We start from the raw sequence: 12229 nt of genomic DNA on the forward strand, positions 1-12229 counted from the left end.
GCTTCTCGCCGCGGGAGCTGCTCCTCCTGACCAGCACCCCTCCTCCCCCGCCGGGGATATGGGCCACCTCGGTTCTCTGACTGGAGACCGCGGAAGTCCAGCACCTCCCGAGCTGAGCGTCAGCAGGACGCTGCCCTCGGGTGGGCAGGTGGGCCCGGCCTGGCCCTGGCGGCCGGCTTGCCGGCAGCACTTTCTGGGCCGAGCCGCGCACTCTGCACAGGCCCATCCCAGGAGCACTCCCAGGGCAGGGACAGTCTTTCCTTGGAGCCACGCTGCCGCAGGCCGCTCTCTTTGAGTCCAAACACTTGCCTTCACTTGCACAATTTTCTCATCTGCTTGTATTTATTAAGTACTCAGAACATACGAGCCCGCGTGGAGGGTCTCAATGCCGTGTCCTTCTCTTAGCGTTATCCTGAGGGAGCCAAGCCCCTGAGGCCACAGGACTCATCCAGCTTTCTCTGGAGAAGCGTGTCGGCCAGCAGGAGAGGAAACGAAGGCCAGGCTTCCACTTTCCAGCCTGGATCCCGTCCTTGGGGTGAGGGGTGGGGGGACAGAACCCCCACCCCACCCCAGCTTCTCTGTGCAAGGAAGGTGCGTCCCCACCTGCTAGCCCTGGGCTGCATCGACTGCCTCGGGCCTCTGCGGGCGCCCTGCCTGGGGGACCCGGGCACCGGCCCTCCACCCCAGCTGCTCCTTAGTTACCGAGACCAGCAACAGAGGCCGTGCTGTGTTTTATGAGCACATAACACTCCCTGAAACCATTCCCGTTGAGAAAATGGCTACTATTATGCACAAATACACACTAAGTGGGCTTTTTTTTTCCTTCCCTCCTTCCGATGGAGACAGTTTTTATCTGCACCCAGGCGCTGCCACCAGCATCTTCATGGCAGAAAACCACGCTCAGAGCAGGCTTGGGAGCAGCTGAGGTGACTCTGGCTATTAGAGCTCAGCCCACGGCTGTGCTGGGGGGTGGGTGCAGGGGCTCTGGGCAGGTGGGCAGGCGGGTGCGGGAGCAGGGAAAACGCGTGCCAGCTGAAGTCTCTCCTCTCCGGGTGTGCCGTGAAAATGTGGGAAAAGAGGCTGTGCTCACTCTCCAGTTGAAGGTTACTAATCAAGTGAAGCAGTGCAGGGCCAGATTTACCTGGGAAAACCGCAGTTCACAATCTTACTAACCCACCTCTGGGCATCAGCTTATTTCAGGCCCTTCAAGGGGGCTCCTCCAATGATGAGGGTCTTTGATTCCACAGTTCACTGGTGACAACGCCAAGGAGGCAACCTTATCGGCACACTTAAACAGCGGTCAGAATTCAAAAGAAACTTCTGCAAACACATGGATCAGAGGAAGGAGAGCAGAGGCGGCCCCGTCATGAAGTGCTTGGCACAGCCCGGTCCTGGCTCCCAGAGGCTGCCCGGCTGCCCTCCGCTCTCCCTGGCTAGTGGCCGTGGTCCCTGGGGGGTGGGCCAGGATGCCACCCTCTCTGTGGACCTCCGCAGCCACCTGAGTGGACTCAGGCCTCCTTCCTCAACCAGCGCCCCGAGCACACCTCTATAAATCGCTCCCCTGCTTTCCACGCGATGAATTGCTGAGTGGCCGACAGCTCGCTGGCCCGCGTGCCCCTGAGCCTCGTTGCTCCGGGGATCCCAGCCCGCGGCCAGGCACGGGGCCGGAGGCGGTGACCGCTTCTCAGATGAGTGGCCGGGGGAGCGCAGAGAGCAGCTGCCTGGGCTTGATCCGCACCCGTGCGAAGGGAATGAGGTGCGGAATGTTTCAGAAGGCTTCATATACACCCCTCACAGTCTCCAGGGCCCCAGTGTGCCGAATTTAGGAAGTGTGGAGCCTGCCTGGGCCAGGGAATGTGCCCAGACATTCTCAGAGGAATAGTGGGGGTGCGCCGAGGCTCCCTGGGGGGCAGTGTGATGTGGACACGGCTTCCCCCTGCCCTGAGGCGCTGACAGACTTCTCAGAGGAGACTCCGCTCGTAAAGTCTCTCGTGTCCACGGAGCACGGACCCATGTACTCCCAGGATATGCGAACATGCCCACACGTCCTGATGCCCCGGCAGCCGGCGAGACGGCTGCCGTCAGTCCTGCTCTGCGGCGAAGGCACTTGAACAAGCGATTCCCCTAGAGCCACCCAGCCAGGAGGGCAGAGCGGGGGCTCCAGGCCAGCTTCTCTGGTCCCGAAGCCTGTGCGGAAGGCCTCTGCACCACCAACAGGGTCGTTCTCCACACTGTGGTCCCCGGGGCCCTTGTCCGTGGCCCTTCCCCGGGGGTGAGTCAGAGGGCGACGCGTGGAAGGTGATGACGGCCAGGAAGGCAGTGCTGATACAAGGAGAGGAGTGACGGGGCCTCTCGAAGGGTCTCAGGGGCGGGTCTGTTCAGTCCCCGGACGGGCCACGCGTGTGTTAGCAGGGGAGCGGGGTGGGTTGGAGAGCGTTCTGCCTTCCGTCTGAGATAGCTGAACACCGGCCTAGCGACGAAGGGCCTTCCAAGACCTTCAAAGAGATGCCTGTTCCTTCATTACCATTACTTTTTCCCGCTGGGCTGGGTCCTCGCTGCTGCACGGCTTTCTCTAGCTGCGGCGAGTGGGGCTACTCTCTAGATGTCGTGCGTGAACTTCGCGCTGTGGCGGCTTCCCTCCTTGTAGGGCATGGACTCTAGAGCATGGGCGTGGCCCACAGGCTTGGCTGCTCTGCAGCACATGAGATCTTCCCGGATCAGGGATCAAACCCACATCTCCCGCCTTGGCAGGCGGATTCTTTCCCACTGAGCCACCAGGGAAGCCCCCTTCATTGAGCTTTGAATGGATACCCTGCTGTAACATGCCTTCGGCGCTACTTAGGAGCAGTTCATAAATAAGAGCAGGATTCGTTTGCTCCAAAGTGGACATCCATGCTAATCTTCGCCACATCATTGTGGGATTTTCTTGGGATAACTTAGTGTATGAATGAAAGCCAGTTCCGACTATCCGATCAACAGATGGACGAGCACAGCACACACCCGCGGCGGTCTGCTGACGGGGTCGGTGCAGAGGACTGAGGAGCGTGGTGTCTCGTCCTCGAGGCAGGCGGGGTCGTCACAGAGGCCGAGTGTGTGTCAGCTCCGGGACGGGGGTGGCTCGGGGCCCCCCAGGCACCTAGTGATGGAATGCCAACAAGTATCCTCCAGTCTCCTCTTGGCCAGGAAACGTCTGTAAGCCTTACCCCTGTGGGTTGGATCCAAGTTTCTTTTTATAGATGAACATTTACTTGCTAGGAACATTGAAACACAAATGGTTCGGATAACGAGTTTCAGGGGAAAACATTTCCTTTCTGGTTTTGAAGTTCCAACCGTCTATACCACTACCAGAATTTTCAGACTTGCTGAGTTAATATTAAAATATTTTAGACAAACTATTTTGAAGGGACATCCAATTCTGAAGATTCGGCAGACCAGATAACCTCCCACCCGAGAGCCAGAGCAGAGCTGGACGGAGTTTAAGAGACGCATGAGCAATAAACAGCTGAGCATGCAGGGGAGAAAGGCACGTGGTGGAGGCCGACAGAGTGGGAAGTGAAGCTGCAGGCAAACTGGCCGTGGAAGCTAAGCTAGCACTGATTGTAAGAAGAGATGCTAACAGGCATCACAGCCTTTGGAGAAACAGAAAGAAAAGGTGGGACTGAAATGCTGGGCACAAGTATGCCCCAACTGGAATGAAAGAACTTTAGAATCTTGTATCACTGGGAGGAAGAGAGAGACAATGGCCAACTTTAGGTTTTGATAACTTAAGTTTGCAAGCTAAAATTTTTAGGGCAGCTTTCATTCTTCCTTCCGGAAGCACAGTGCAAAGGAGCCCAGTCAGGACCCGTGCAGGGAAGGTGTCCAAGCAGGGTGGTCATCTCAGAGGACGGGCCACACACGGGGGATTCAGCAAGGACGGACACAGAATGAGAGCACCGGGAGAAAAGTCAGGCTGGCGTCAGTGCGGAGGTGGAGGCCTGAGTGAGGCGATGGTGCTGGACGGTGTGCATCCCTGGTGGCCCAGACCGTAAAGAATCCGCCTGCAATGTGGGAGGCCTGGGCTTCATCCCTGGGTCGGGAGGAGCCCCTGGAGAAGGGAACAGCTGCCCACTCCAGTATTCTTGCCTGGAGAATCCCACGGACAGAGGAGCCTGGTGGGCTACAGTCCATGGGGTTGCAGAGTTGAACACGACTGGGCAACAAACGCTCACACACACTCACTCACACACACACACACACACTCACACACACACTCACACACACACACACTCACACTCACACTCACACACACAGTGAACTGTATCTGGAGGTGCTGCTGTGAGCCAGCGCTTCTCAGCTTACGCAGAGAGACACACAGACCTGGGGGCGGACCCGTGAGCAGGGTCTGGGAGAAATGGCACCCCAGGAGCCGTGAGCACCTCCAGGGCCCAGGTCTTGGTTTCTGAATACCATTCTCCACAGAAAGGGTCCAAAATTCCTCAGAGAAATGGCTGAGAAAGAAGAGGAAGGAGTGAGTGAACTGGAGCATCTCGTGTCAGAAAGTGAGGAGAGCCTTGGAATAACCGGAACTTGTGAGAAGGAGGGAGGGCCTCCCACACTGACATAGATGATGATCGGAATGGATTATAATGTGTCATGTAAGGTCCACACTGAGGTAAACAAACAAGCGAGAAGAGAAAGCTTAAAAAAAAGGAAAACGATAAAAGTCCAGCCAATAAATGTAGAAGAAACAATTGAATTAGAAAGGTCACAACTGGGCGCCTCATTATACTAATTAATTCTGGCAAGACCTAATCAGGGAATGATTCTCTAGGAGGTGAGTGGAACGGAGAATGAGATTTTCACACAATCTGGAAGCATCTCCCACAGGATACTCACTCACTGTGAAGGGGAGAGAATTGGGTGACCAAAACCAGCTCCAACACAGATGGGGCCTTTCCACATCACGCTAAACACAACAGGACGCAGTGTAAAGAACTCAGCATCACTTTGGCGACACTCTGACCACAGACGCATAATCTGGGTCTAATCACGGAGAAATGCGTGAATCCAATTGAGGGATATTCTGGGAAACAAATGGCCTGTGATCTCTGACGCCGTCAACGTCGAGGAAGTCGAGAACGACCGAGGAGCGAGCGCAGGTGGCGGGAAAGGACAGCCAGGACAGCCAGGCGTGGCGAGCGGTCCTGAGCTGGAGCTTTTCGCTACCGAGGACACTCAGGGACAACTGACAAGACTCGGATGGAGTGTTTGGGTGGGTGGAGGGTTGTTTCTTTGCGGTATTCTAGCAACTTTTATGCAGTTGTGAAATACTTTCAAGGTGAAAGGTAAACATGAATTCAGGGCAACCCCAAACTTTTAAGAGGTGGCTACAGGCTGATGGGGAGCTGGCGGTGAGCACTCTGAGCTGTGAATCTGCCCCACCGGTGCCGCTCTGAGACACTGGGTGCAGCCTGGGGAAGTGGCAGGGAGCCCGCCCAGATCGTCTTCCCCAGGGAGCCGGAGACTCGGAACCTCTAGGCAGAGAGCTGAGAAGAGGCTGGATCACTGACACTGCCCCTCCAGGCCCTGCATAGGGGCCCCCAGGACACCCAAGCAGGAGATGGTAGCTTTTAACTTGCTGTGTCACCCAGGGGACCCATGTCATCTTGTTTACCTACAAACAGAGAGGTGCCCGGACCCCAGACCTGGAGCTGCTGCTGAACTGATTTGTGTGTAGTGGGGGAGGGGGGCTCTGGGTGCTAAAATCTGCCCACCCGCCAAAGCACAGCTGGGATGGAGAACCCCAGGAACCTTAGGGAGATGATCTCCAGGTTCCGGTCTGCGCTGGCGAGGTCGGGGTGTCAGCACCCCTGCCTCTCACCTCCCCCTTCAGAGCAATCACATTATTTACGAAAACTGGTGAGAAAGTAAACTCAATTTTCAGAGCCAAACCAACAGCCAGAAAAGGCCAAGTTCACTTATGAACATGGATACAAAAATCTTAAACCCAAATTGAATCAAACACTATAAACATCAAATTGCATTTATCTCAGAAACACTGGGACTAGCGAACATTAGAACATCAACCTAAATCATCTCACCAGCAGACAAAAGATGGAAGAACACAAACAACTTGATAGATGCAAGGCACAGTGTGGCAGAATCACACTTCTTTGTGAGTTTTTTTTTATCCCAAAATTCCCCAAAGCAACTCCTAGCAAAGCAGGATTAGAAAAGAATTGTCTTAACCCAATACAAGCTAGCTGTAAAAACAAAATACCAAAAATTCCCCACAAAACCAGCCATAAATGTTGTAAATGTCAGGCTTGATAATAAAACCTTAACCGAATTTCTTTAAAGTTAGTAATAAAACAAAGGTTGTTCTATCACTGCTCTGACTCAATATGATATGGGGGGATCTAGACCGTCCATTGAGGACAATAAATAGAAAGAAACAAAAAACAGAAAGAAAGGATATGAAGGTTTCAAAGGAAGAAGTAGAACTCCCAGCGGCAGCAGGTGACGTGGCTTCTTTACAGAAACGACAGTGGGATTAACGAGCCAACGGGAGATCACCGGAGCTTTGGGCCGTGACACCCCAACGCTGGGCTGGGCTATGACACAGTCGTAGCCTCAGGTGGGCGCTGGGGCCCGGCCACTCGGGCCGCCTCCGTTCCTGGGCTGAGCTGTGCAATTCAGTCCCTCGCGTCTTGTCTGCAGGAAGGGGTCACCGTGACCTCCTCATCGTCAGTACGAGGAGTAAATGAGTGAATGAGTAAAAGCGCTTAGAACACATTTGTTTAGTTGCTCAGTCACGTCTGACTCTTTGCGATCCCATGGACTGTAGCCCGCCAGCCTCCTCTGTCCACAGAGTTCTCCAGGCAAGAATACTGGAGTGGGTTGCCATATTGTCCTCCAGGGGATCTTCCCGACCCAGGGATGAAACCCACATCTCCTGCGTTGCAGGCAGATTCTTTACCATCTGAGCCACCAGGGAAGCCCCCGAATACTGGGGTGGGTAGCCTATTCCTTTTCCAGGGGACCTTTCCAACCCACCCAGGAATTGAACTGGGATCTCCTGCATTGCAGGCCGATTCTTCCCCAGCTGAGCTACCAGGGAAGCCCAAGAACACGTGAGAGTTCATTAAATTAAAAAAAAAAAAAAATTCCAAAATCAGCTGTGACCCTATAGGCCAGCCACAGCCAGAAAAAGCCATTTCAGATGTACAGATGCCCATTAATCCTCATGCCGGGCTTGTGACGGCACGGCTGGCCCTGTTTCCAGGTGAGGACCCTGAGGCTGGCACAGGAGTTAAACACGCCCAGGACCCGGAGCCGGGGAAGGGGGCAGGAAAAGGGGGGCCAGGGCGGCTGGTACAAGGTCCACATTCCTCCTATCACGGCTTTCGGGGCACACTGATCCCCCCCAGCTGCCCTGCCTTTTGGGGAGCAGAGCAAAGGTAAGAAGAGATAGCCCAGTGCTTTTCCCAAGAAGAAAACGCCTGACGAAAATAGACGTATCGTGGAAAGACGATAGAAAGACTCGACGTCATGAGACATGAGGAAAGTGAGAAAAACGCTGCATAAGTCAGGCAGTGCACTTGCGGGCGTGTGTGCGTGTGAGGGCGTGTGCGCGCGTGCATGTGCGTGATGGCGGGGGCGGTGAAGGCCTTACCACACACTGAAACACCCTTTAAAGCCTTGCAATTAAACAAAGCACAGCTACTGCGTGAACAGCCAGACTCACAGGACAGAATAAAGATTTCAGAAACAGCCCCACCTGCTCGTGGGAATGTAATGCTACAAATGGGGAGGGGGGAAAACGGACTTCTTAACAGGCGGCTTTGAGACAAGGACACAGCTACTTGCAAAATCATAAGAGATGGATTCATATCATTCACATAAAAGAACAAATTCCAAATGGATGGAGACCTGAATGCAAACACGAAATCACAGAAGTGATAGTAAAAGCTGGGTGAAATCTAAGACCTCAACGTCCAAAGGCTTGCAAAAGAGACTGATAAATCAAATGTCAATTTTTTTTGGCATGGCAAAAAATTCTATATATAGTTGACAGAAATGCAACATGTACGACCTGCAGCAGAAACCTTTGGTAACGGCTAGAAAGTTCACACTCACTGTTGGTCCCGAAATCCCATTCCTAGGGACGGAGCCCAGAGACTCAGCCACATAGACACAGAAGGAGTGTTCAAAAGGCTGAGAGCAACCTTTAGGCAGAATAAGGCCCCCTGCAGACATCTCTCCTAACCCGGAGGTCCATACCCTGAACCCTGGGGCCGGTAGGCAGGTCACCCCACATAGAAGGGACTCTGCAGACGTGATTAAGGTGAAGAGCCTTGACACAGGGAGATTATCCCGGATTATCTGGGTGGGTCTAATCAACCCTGAAAATGCAAGAGAGAGGCGGGAGAGTGGGTCAGGGAGAGAGACGAAAGAGACAGTGGCGGACTGAGAAGGACCTGCTCCCCCACCGCTGGCTCTGCAGGTGGAGAAAAGGACGTGGGGCCTCTTGGAGCTGGGGATAATGACGCCTGGCTAGGTCCCAGGACCTCAGAAGGTGAGTGCTGCCAACAGCCTGCACAAGCGAGGGGAGCGGGGAGACGGTGGTCTCCCAGAGCTTCCGGACAGGAGCACAAGCTGCCCATGCCACAGGGAATGGAGCCAATGTTTTATAATAACTATAAATGGAGTATTGCCTTTAAAAGTTACAAATCACTATACTGTACACCTGTAACTTACATAATATTGTACAGCTACTATACATCAATTTAAAAGGAGAGGAGCAGACTAGCAGGCGTGAAATAAATAAGATAAAGGATTTAACGTCCAGCACCGTGAATATAGCCAATACCTTGTAATAACCTTAAACGGAGTATACTCTGTAAAAATTACTTTGGCCACCCAATGTGAAGAGCCAACTCACTAGAAGAGCCCCTGATGCTAGGAAAGATTGAGGGCCGGAGGAGAAGGGGGCGACAGAGGATGAGACGGTTGGATGGCATCACTGACCCAGTGGACATGAGTTTGAGGAAACTTGGGGAGATGGTGAAGGGCAGGGAGGCCTGGCGTGCTGCAGTCCACGGGGTTGCAGAGTCGGACATGACTGAGCGACGGAACCACAAGACACAGCACAGTGGATACAGATAATATCTCACAATAACTTTAAATGGAGTATAATCTGCAAAAATATTGTACAACTGAAAGTAATATGTATTGTAAATCAATGATACTTTACTAAAATTTTTTAAAATTGAAAACAAACGAGCAGCTGCTCCAGCGGTAACAGAAAGAGGGAGCAGATGAACGCAGAACAGAAGAGGTGAGTGTGGGTGAAGGGTGCGTGGGGGCGCATTCCGTCTGGGCACGCTGAGGATGTTTTATATTAAAAACACAAGGATCAGTAGGTCCGTTGTGGAGAGAGGCATAACGCGAGTGCACTTTACGTGCAGAGAGGTGCCATGTGCTCGCTCATCACCGTCTCTCCACGCACAGAAGAAGGGCCCCTCCCTGAGCGGAGCCCGTGACCGTCCTGGTGAGCAGGCCCCAGCAGTAGGCGCAGGCCGCTCCCAGGGCTGGCCCAGGGGTGCAGGACGCAGGTCTCGAGCAGAGCCAGCAGAGGCGGCATCTCCACTCCCGCTGCCCAGCCTGGCCTGATGCCCACCCTGAAGAGCGTCCACCCTTTGTGCCCGGTGGTACTGCTGTCCAGGAACAGCAAGGACGGACTCCTGGCTCCTGTGCTCCTTGGAGTGCGTGCCCGGCTCTGTCTGGCCGACTCTGAGCCTCTGCTTTCCAGGAGGGACCACGGTTTTCCTCCTTTATTTTCTTTGATGCGTTTTCAAGCTCGCTTTTATTGTTTCGGTCTTCGTTTCCCGGGGATGTGCTTTCTCAGTGATCCTTTCCTAAGTAATTAATTGTCCCAGCCACACTGATCGATCGGTTCCAACTAGCTGGCCCACTGTCAGGATCCTGCAGAGGCTTCCAGAAACGGTTGCTTAATGAAAGTTTTGAAGACACAGATGAATCCGTGCCCTGATTTATGGCCAAGTTTCCAGGATCGAATTGTCTTGCAACAGAGCACAAGCATAGTCATGGAAACCACCGGGGTTTTACTGCGGACACGAAGGGTCTGGAAACTCATGCTCTCGGCATGCGGCTTGGGGTCAGTTTGCTCTGCTCTGCGTGGAACAAGGTGCGTCAGGGCGGGTGGGATCCACGGAGGCCGGTGGGACCCTTGCCTGGCGCATGAGCCCTGTGGGTCCTGCTCCCTTGCTATCGCGCTGAGTCACGTGCAAAGTCCTCCTAAGAAGGAACCCCAGGCTCCCCATGACCCGCCCCCAGCTTCTCCCTACACCCCGCACTACAGCCGTCTGTCCCCACAGAGAAAGTTCCTGTTCCTTTCCCAGCAACCTGAAGGTCCTTCCCCTGAGACAGAACATTCCTCCCTGAGGCAGAAACAGTGCCTGTTTCTGCTCACCACTGCGCACCTCACGCTAGACTAGGGCCTGGAGATAAAAACATGCTATGAACATTGTTGAGTAAACGCAGGTTCATCCATTTGGACTGTACCAAACAGTCTGTTCTGTAGCTCATTGTGATACAGAATTAAAAGAAAAATCGCAACCAGCGACACCATCAAACTGGGAGAACCTGTATCAAACCACGGCTGAATTTCACAAACTTGCTGGCATACTGAGTGCAGCACTCTCACAGCATCATCTTTTAGGAACTGAAATAGCTCGACTGGGATTCCAGCACCTCCACTAGCTTTGTTCGTAGTGATGCTTCTTAAGGCCCACTTGACTTTGCACTCCAGGATGTCAGGCTCTAGGTGAGTGATCACACCACTGTGGTTATTCGGGTCATGAAGATCTTTTTTTGTCCAGCTTCCCTGGTGGCTCAGAGGTTAAAGCGTCTGCCTCCAATGCGGGAGACCCGGGTTCAATCCCTGGGTTGGGAAGATCCCCTGGAGAAGGAAATGGCAATCCACTCCAGTATTCTTGCCTGGAGAATCCCATGGACGGAGAAGCCTAGTAGGTTACAGTCCATGGACTCGCAAAGAGTCAGACGCGACTGAGCGACTTCACCTCACCTCGCCTCACTATAGTTCAACTGTGTATGCTTGTCACCTCTTCTTAATATCTTCTGCTTCTGTTAGGTCCATACCATTTCTGTCCTTTATTGAGCCCATCTTTGCATGAAAAGTTCCCTTGGTATCTCTAATTTTCTTGAGGAGGTCTCTAGTCTTTCCCATTCTGTTGTTTTCCTCTATTTCTTTGCACTGATCACTGAGGAAGGCTTTCTTATCTCTCTTTGCCACTTGCATTCAGATGGGTATATCTTTCTTTTCCTCCTTTGCCCTTGCTTCTCTTCTTTTCCCAGCTATTTGGAAGACCTCCTCAGATAACTGTTTTGCCTTTCTTTTTCTTGGGGACAGTCTTGATCACTGCCTTTTGGACTGGAAAAGGTCAATTTTCATCCCAATCCCAAAGAAAGGCAATGCCAAAGAATGCTCAAACTACCGCACAATTGCACTCATCTCACATGCTAGCAAAGTAATGCTCAAAATTCTCAAAGCGAGGCTTCAACAGTACATGAACCAAGAATTCCCAGATGTTCAAGCTGGATTTAGAAAAGGCAGAGGAACCAGACATCAAATTGTTGACATCCGCTGGATCACAGCAAAAGCAAGAGAATTCCAGAAAAACATCTACTTCTGCTTTATTGACTATGCCAAAGCCTTTGTCTGTGTGGATCACAACAAAATGTGGAAAATTCTGAAAGAGATGGGAATACCAGAACACCTGACTTGCTTCCTGAGAAACCTGTGTGCAGGTCAAGAAGCAACAGTTAGAACTGGCCATGGGACAATGGACTGGTTCCAAATCGGGAAAGGAGTACGTCAGGGCTCTATATTGCCACCCTGCTTATTTAACTAATATGCAGAGGACATCATGAGAAATGCTTGGCTGCATGAAGCACAAGCTGGAATCAAGACTGCTGGGAGAAATATCAATAACCTCAGATATGCAGATGACACCACCCTTATGGCAGAAAGCGAAGAAGAACTAAAGAGCCTCTTGATGAAATTGAAAGAGGGAAGTGAAAAAGCTGGCTTAAAATGCAACATTCAAAAAATGAAGATCATGGCATCTGGTCCCATCACTTCATGGGGAATAGATGGGGAAACAATGAAAACAATGAGAGAGTTTATTTTCTTGGACTCCAA

General features: G+C 52.5%; 1 protein-coding gene across 1 annotated transcript in view; it reads right to left on the reverse strand.

The window, feature by feature from the left end:
* Positions 1–12229, reverse strand: part of SDK1 (sidekick cell adhesion molecule 1) — a 724823-nt gene that overhangs the window by 90742 nt on the left and 621852 nt on the right. The gene's annotated exons all lie outside the window — the stretch shown is intronic.

The sequence above is a fragment of the Ovis canadensis genome, chromosome 24 (assembly GCF_042477335.2).
Source record: "Ovis canadensis isolate MfBH-ARS-UI-01 breed Bighorn chromosome 24, ARS-UI_OviCan_v2, whole genome shotgun sequence".
NCBI lineage: Eukaryota > Metazoa > Chordata > Mammalia > Artiodactyla > Bovidae > Ovis > Ovis canadensis.